Here is an 8,038-nt window from a genome sequence, read left to right on the forward strand (position 1 = left end):
AAAGAACGAGTGTCGGTGAAACAGATGCTCTAGTTCCTGGGAAAGGAACGTTCCTATGCTCAATGCAGGGAGGTGAAAAACTGGTCAGTGACACTCAGAGGTATGTCCCTTCCACGGATCTGGGTATGTCAAGCTGCAGAGGTCAAGGGTATGCAAGGTTGATTTTTGCAGACGTCATGGTCAAAAGTGGGCTTAAACACGAGTCCAAGTGAAGCCGGCTATAGGCCAAAAGGTGCAAATGGTCAACATGCAATGCAAAAGTACAACTCAACACACATAGGAGCCTCTAGGGTATAAGGCCAGAACGAAGCGAAGAAGCAAGGAAGAATGAGTCTTCAACGCATAAGTCATGGCGGGACTACAGAGGAGTCCCGAGCCTACTCAAAACGAAGCAGCATGGGCAACAAATGTCAGTGAGGTGCTAACTAGGATGCCCATGTAAAAGGATGGCTCTACCATCATGTCATGATTTAAAGAATCGGCGAGTGAAAATGGCTTGCGAACCATAACATGATGGGGTCGACCCTACGGCAGATGTATCGGTCAAATGGAGGCTAGTATGCATAATGCAACGGAAAAATGGTGTCCCTAACCTATATGCCAGTGAGAACACGATACCTGCCATGACGGGTCAGCAGTCATGGAACCGTCTCGAACCGTCGAAAAATGTCCAAAATGTCCTGAAAAACAACTCAATCTCGACATTCCAAGCTCCCAAGTTAAAAGTGACATGAAACCAAACAAAATAAAATTTTGAAAAAATTTTGCATTTTCAAAACTTATAAAAAGAAATTTTGGACTTACCATTTTCACCGTTTGACTTGGAGAGCAAATTGTGGAGCAAAAGGAGCAAACTTTCCCCGTGACTTATTCAACCGTTCAAACTTGCCGAAAACTTCCAGGTAAGCACTAAACTTGTCTTGCAATCAATTGTGATAGTTTTTAGGAAGTTTAATTAATGTTTCACCGTTAGATTTTTGCAAAAAATTGCTCTGCGGCGTACACGCGGGTTGGATGTATATAAATCGCGTATACGACGGCCCTACACGCAACTGTGTATAGGGTAAACCGCGTGTGCGCAGCGAAAATTTTTTATACAAAAAACTAATGGATGAAAATGATTTTTTCTTCCAGGATGACTCTCACATGGCGTGAAAGAGAGCACTCAGCTGTAGATAATGAAGTTATGGACAATGATGAGGCATTAGATGCCTTACGGGGATGCGGATTGTTAAAATTCTTCAAGTTGCCGAATATGAAAGCAAATGTGCATCTGCTCGAGAGACTTATTGATTATTGGGATGTCGAGGAAGAAGCTTTTATGATTGATCAAATGCCACTCAGGATAGAAGTGGAAGATATATATTTCATCACGGGCCTTTCCCGAAGGGGAGAGGTAGTCCACTCCCGGGGCAGGACCCGGAATAGTCTCAGCGTAGACGACTATGTACAACTTTACTGCCCAGGTCATCGGAAGGTCGGGAGTCAGATCTCGATCCCACACGTGGCGAGTTTGTCACTGCGGATAATCCTGTTCACCATAGCTCGAGTGAACGGGTCATCTTCGCTACATCAGGCATCACGAGTAAACATGAGCGTAGCAGTGGACTGTCTCACCACGGTGTTTGACTGGTGTACTCCTCTACTTGCCAATATGAAGGAGCAGCTTGCTTCTATCAGGAAGGGACAGACCAAGAACTTTGGGTATGGAACCATTTTATGCACATTTTTCTTCGAGAAGGTTCCTGCACTCCGCCCCAGGGTAGCTGTTCCCATCAGTAGTCCACGTGATCCACGTATGGGCCGGTGGGCTGACTTGATGAAACGTCTGGGGGGTGGGGAAGTGCCCAGGAATGCATTCGACGACGACTTTTTTGCTTGGTGGGAGCAACAGATCATCGCCATAGACGACTACCCCTATGCTGGATTGGATTTCCGAGGAGATCCTGACCTAGTGTTACCACCAGACGCAGCATGGGGCGAGATCGGTAAGATTTTTTTGATTTTTATGATTTTATGATTTTTAGGATTTTTCAAGCATAATGATGAACTTTGAAAAATATATATTTTTTTTTTTGATGAGATTCAAATGACTGATATGATGATCATGTTCCAGACATTGGGCCTGTGCGACCAGATGGATTCCCACGGCACGGACGGCGTGGCCGAGGAGCCGAAGAGGCGGCTGCGGATGCGGAAAGGACCCTCGCCAACGTCCAGCGACACTTGGCGAGATTGAGCTATCAAGTACCGATGGCCGAGATAGAGGACCTTCCTCCAGATATGCAGCGTCATGTGGTTGGGATGCCACGTGACTGGGTTCGCGTTTTTCGGCGCGTGGCCAATGCTATAGTTAGTTATTTAGCTGCTCATCCAGAGCCGAGGCATTAGATATGCCTGACATGATTATGGGCATTTGAGTCCCAATGTTGTATATTTTTGGACACACATATGTACACTCGAGACGCTTTGCGATATATATATATATATACAGTTTGACTTTTTGATGCATGATTTTATGATGATGAATGATTGATATGCCAGTCTAATGCTTGATTAGCGATAGAATCAGCTAACCAATTTTGAGATCTTGGAATGTGCAAATAATTAATGTAAGTAAATGATCTTTGCAACAACCTCACCCTTAAATATTGGCGATATAATGATGGATCTCTAACCCGATAAATGTTATTTAACTGAGACACTATCAATTGAGAATCAAGATACACTACCAACGAGTCGATCCCATGAGAGATTGCCTCGGATAATAAATTGATAACAGCTGTATACTCGGCCATATTGTTTGAAGCAGGACCGATACACACGCCTCTCGATGTCATCAACTGACCAGTTGGGTAATAAAGTACCCAAGCTGCAGAAGCAAGATTCCGAGTGTGCCGACTAGCACCATCGGCGAATCCAAAATAAACCAAATCATCCATCAACACCTGCCAAAGCAGACCAAAAGTGCTGATATCAGAAAACGCTCGATAAGATATGTACAAATATACATAAAATACAAAGAAGCCATTGCCTGGTAAAACTAAGCAAAACACTTCCTGAGGTAGAGCCCATCAGGGGGCTCCGCCAACTGACTCCTAGGGATGTTTATAGGTACGACAATCGAACCAATCAATATACTCTCTTCGGCAAATAAATGTGTCGGAGCCAAAGGGACCGTACAAACATCACTAGTCGAACTGGAGGACCGAGATTCTACTTCATGCACAGGGGAATGAAAATATAACCGACGATGTAAATCTTCCAAAGGTCGATCTACGGCCGTCATTGCTTCGAATATCGCTTCATCCGATGGAAAAACAATATCCGAGCAATCCGATGCAGAGGTGGAATCAGAGGTCCGAAAATGAGCCACATCACCATCTATTTCTTTCCCAGAGGAAATAGTAGAATGGTTATCTACAGAGTTATCGATAGATTCACATCTAGGTTCTGCTGCAGACATAAGAGATTCTATTTCACCCACCTTGTCGTCACCTGATGTGGTCACAGATGAAGCTAAGGTTCCAGGATTCGAAGAATAAAGAGTTTGGACCAACTCTCTCCGTAAAGGATCCCTGGAGGATGAAATTGTATCTATACCAGCTGTAGGAGGGGGAAGGCTAAACGTACCCATCAGTGAAGAATACATCCCGACTCCTAGACTCTCAATAGGCGGACGGGGGTTACCCACTAAAGGAATGGTAGAGTCAGAGTTTGCTTGAGGATCAGCTGGACAATAGTCCAATTGGTCAACCTTAACGATTTTCCCCTCATAAGGAAAGCAAATGACACGAAATAGAGTCGAAACAACGGCTTCCATCTCGTATACCCAGTTCCTTCCTAATAGGAGATTATAATCTAGGTTAGCGTCTATGACTTCTACTTCAATATTAACGACCTTTCCTCCAACACATATAGGAAAAGCCGGGATAATCCCGTACGGTCTATGAGAGTGACCATCAAATGCTGTCAATAGGGTGGGTGAAGGAACAACCGTCGGTGATCCAATGGCCTTCCAGCATGACATAGACATGACACACGTGGAAGCTCCCTCATCTACAACCGTCCGGAAAATATTCGTTTTCTGGTAGGTAGACTTTATCTGGAAAGCCATGTGATGAGGAAGTCTCTTTTTGACATTACTCATATCAAAAGAGAGAGCTAAGGAATTACTTGGATCTACTACCCCCATTGCCAATAGCAAGGCACTTCGTTGAGTAGGACATGTCTGGAGAACCTCTAACGCGGACATAGCACATGGACTCTGAGCCAGATCCTCGACAATGGAGTAATTCTGGGCTGCCCTAATATTAGGGTTGATAGTCGCGCGTTTAGCTGAACCTTTCGGCACCCGAGGTATAGTCTCAACAGAAGGTCGCTCAATATGAAGTGGGTTGTTAGTTTCGGGAACTGATTTACCCTTAGAATTTTCACCTTCACCATAATCGCGTGACCGTGTGGCCACATTAGCGTGAGCACCCATCATGAAAACATTTGATGACTTGTCCCCTTCCTGGTTGCCCCCTGCGAAGGTACCAGGGTTCGAACTTGCGCCAGCAAGAAGTTGCTGCCCTTGGGGAAACGGGTTAGTTAACACAGCTTGCGAACTAGAAGTCCCTTGCTGTCCTAACAAGCGCTGAGCGTCTTCAATTCTAGGGCAGAGATGAGTTAGATGGTCTCCTTTGCATAACTTGCAAGGAAACTTAACTTTCTTTCTCGACTCATTTCCACCACCACCAGCGTTGTTGCCGGATTTATTTGCATCGGGCTTCCCATCCGAGTTCTTCTTTTTACCACGTCCTTTCTTTTTCCCATTGGAATTTTGATTTCCTTTGGGGTTATCGGATTGGACGGCGTTAATGGAAGAATTTTGGGAAGCAGGAGGATTAGACATTGTGACTTGGTTGTTAGGAGCAGTTTGTAATGACAACTGCTGCAATTGATTCAACAAGTTCACTGTAGTCGAGTCTACAGACCCCACGATACCATCCGCATGCGGACCTGGCTTTGGCTTAGCTAAATCAACCTTAGATCCAGGAGCATCTGGCAAGTACTTTTGGAGGATCCCAGACTGAGAGTAGATCAGTTCTAATTGCTGGGCCCTGAAAATGGCTTGCTCCTCAGAATAGACCCCAGACATGGAGACATCCTTGGAGATCTCAGGTTGCAAAGACTTCAAAAACCACTCTAGACGGTACTCCGGAGGGATTTCGGCTTTAATGAGCCTTTTTCTCCGTCTCCATTCCTGTATGTGATCAGAAATGTGGGTTGCCTTATCCTGACGAAAGGTAGCCAGAAGTTCAGTTCCGGCATCATAGCGGACAGGCAACTGAAAGTGATTCAAGAAGATATTAGCTAAGTCTGCGAACGATGTAAAGCTGCCCCCTGGCAACTCTATGTACCATTTAGCCGCATTACCAGTCAAGGTGCGCTGAAAAAGTCTCAACCTAACCGAATCTTCGATGAGGGAGTTAGATGAGCACCACAAATGGAATGTGGTTACATGATCGCCCGGATCTTCACCACTCTTCCCTTCAAATTTTGGGATGTCCGAAGGGAGTTTGGTTGGGACCGGAGGCCAGGCTGGATTGTATCTGATAGGGTCGTTCGTTAGCTTAGTGAGATCTGGCAAGTTTAACGTTGCCAGAAATGGAAGCCTAGGAGGACCTAGGGGATTCCACCCAGACTGGGCAGAACTCCCCAAGTTCTGAAAAGATTGTCCTGGGATTTGAGAGGCACCAGGCTGCCCCAAGTGACCAGTAGAACCAGCTGAACCAAAGGGCAAGCCTTGTGGTCCAGCAAAATTCGGAGTTTGACCAACTCCTGCCGTATAAGCTCCATAGCTTGCAAAGTTTCCTCCTATAGAATTGTAAGGAGTCGATAACCCCTGATATGGGTTCCAAGCCGAAGCGAGGGGAGGAATACTTTGAAACATGCTAACCATGGAATACGGCCTACTTCCTTGTTGGCCAATGAATGGATTCGCAGTTCCTGCGTTACTAGCCCCAGGGTTATTCCAACCTTGGAAAGGATTGCTGCTTTGTCCTATTGAAGAAAAAGGCATGGATCCTACCGTTGGGTTGGAATGTGGAATATGACCACTTCCAAAAGGAAAACCCTGAAATGAAGCCGATCCGCCCATCATGGACGTAGCGGCATTGAACGGAACTGACGGAATACCCTGTGATTGGGTGCCAAAAAGGAAGGAACCAGTACTAAAAGCATTGGTTTGGGCATTTCCACTCGTGGACGGAATGGAGGTAGACCCAACCAAAGATGTGCTAGCAAACGATCCGAACAAGGAAGCGGAGGGGATGGAAATGGTTCCTCCCCCTTGCACCGATGTTGGGGTTTGCATAGTCGCAGCACTCGTGGAAGCCATGCTTCCAGTAGTGATCATAAATGGTAAGCGCGTAGCGTAACCTGGACTCGCTGGTCTATATAATGGAGGCCCAACGTATTGCAATACGTCTGGGTAACTAGATGGTAGTGGAGAATTTGGAATCACTAATGATTCTGAAAGTTCTTCTACCTCTACGTTATCCTCCGCTTGAAAGCGAACTTGAGAAAAGACTGGAGCGTCCCTCTCTTGTTCAAAAGTACCAGGCCTTGCTTGGCCGCTAATATCCCCGAGAGGAGGATCAATCCTCGATGCGTCAGCCGGCGTGGGACGGACCCCACCGGTAGTATTCCCTCTGCACCTTCTAGGAGAAGGCTCTAAATTAGGTGGCGAGAGACCACGAAGTCTTCGAGACCGTCTTGGAGACCGGTCAGCCACTTTGAATTTTTTTTAAAGATCTAACTAAAGACTCAAAAAAAATTAAAAGCTAAGCCGACTAGGAGCACAGAGCACACAGTATAAAGTTCCTAAAGATACAGCCAGTCAAACAACTTTCAAGTATTTCCGCTCCAGGTGATTGAGACCGGACACCAAAATACGAGAAAGTGAATCAAAGGGCCTTCCGAGGATAGTCTGGGATGATGAGGGCCCAGTCCTATCAGCGAAGGTATCAGAGGAAGTTACGCTGACCTCCTAACAATAGTCTGCGCCGGTGCAAGCCCCCAAGCTTCGCAAGGGTGCCCTCCGGAAGTACTGTCGAGAGTGATACAACGTCGACCTCAGGTGCCACGGGATTCCCCTCCGCAGCCACCTATGCAGATCCCTATGAGAGGCAACTATGGGTACCAACTCGTCGCAGAAGCCAGGCGGAACAGTCGTGAGGTAAGTTCGGACAAGTAGGAGAGGGGGTATCTCTCTTCCCTGTCTTCACAGACCCTCGTGCTTAACTCCCAGATCCGGAGCTTTCCTGGTCTCCCTAACGCTATTGGATTTACTCTCTTTAATCAGACTCTTATGTTTGACGTTTTGTGTGGCCTTGGAGAGTTAACTCTCCACTCGCCTAATCCAAGGCCCTAAAATCCTAAACTTGTTGGTGTAATAACTAAAACAAAAAGTTCTAGTGGATTTTAATTAAGCGCTTGATTTTATTAGGCTGTTCTTTAAGTCAAAGGTAATGGAGGTGAAACTTGTGGTGTTTTATGGACGCAAAAGAAATTAATAAAACCTAGCTACATGCACATGCACTTTTGTTTTCGATGAATAGCAATTTCTATGAGGTTCAGAAGGCACTTGTAATATAAACAAAAAATTTTTTCCTTTTTCTTTTCAGACTCCACACTCACAAAAACTAACAAAACTAAATATGCCTAAAAAGAGATGCAAATCTTTCCCTAATGCAAGAACTAAATGTGGGTGCACGATTCAAAGACTACTCTAAAAACAAAGAAGGAAAGTTGCTGCTTTACCAAATTTTGTCTTGCCACTGAAATGCTTAGATAGAAGATGATTTGTTACTAATCATTTCGTCCAAACAATAAAAACAAGTTTTAAGATAAAAAACAAAGCACTTTCACTTCGCAAAAAAGGAAATCAGATGAGAAGCAAGTTTAAGAAAGCGAAACTCAAAAACTTTCAAAAGATTTTCTTTCAATCAAACCAAAAAGTCTTTTTCAAAGGAAAACTCTCAAAAAAAAC

Source organism: Pinus tabuliformis, chromosome 9, assembly GCF_031772625.1.
Source record: "Pinus tabuliformis cultivar Carrire ecotype Pingquan chromosome 9, CPIR1, whole genome shotgun sequence".
Classification (NCBI taxonomy): Eukaryota; Viridiplantae; Streptophyta; class Pinopsida; order Pinales; family Pinaceae; genus Pinus; species Pinus tabuliformis.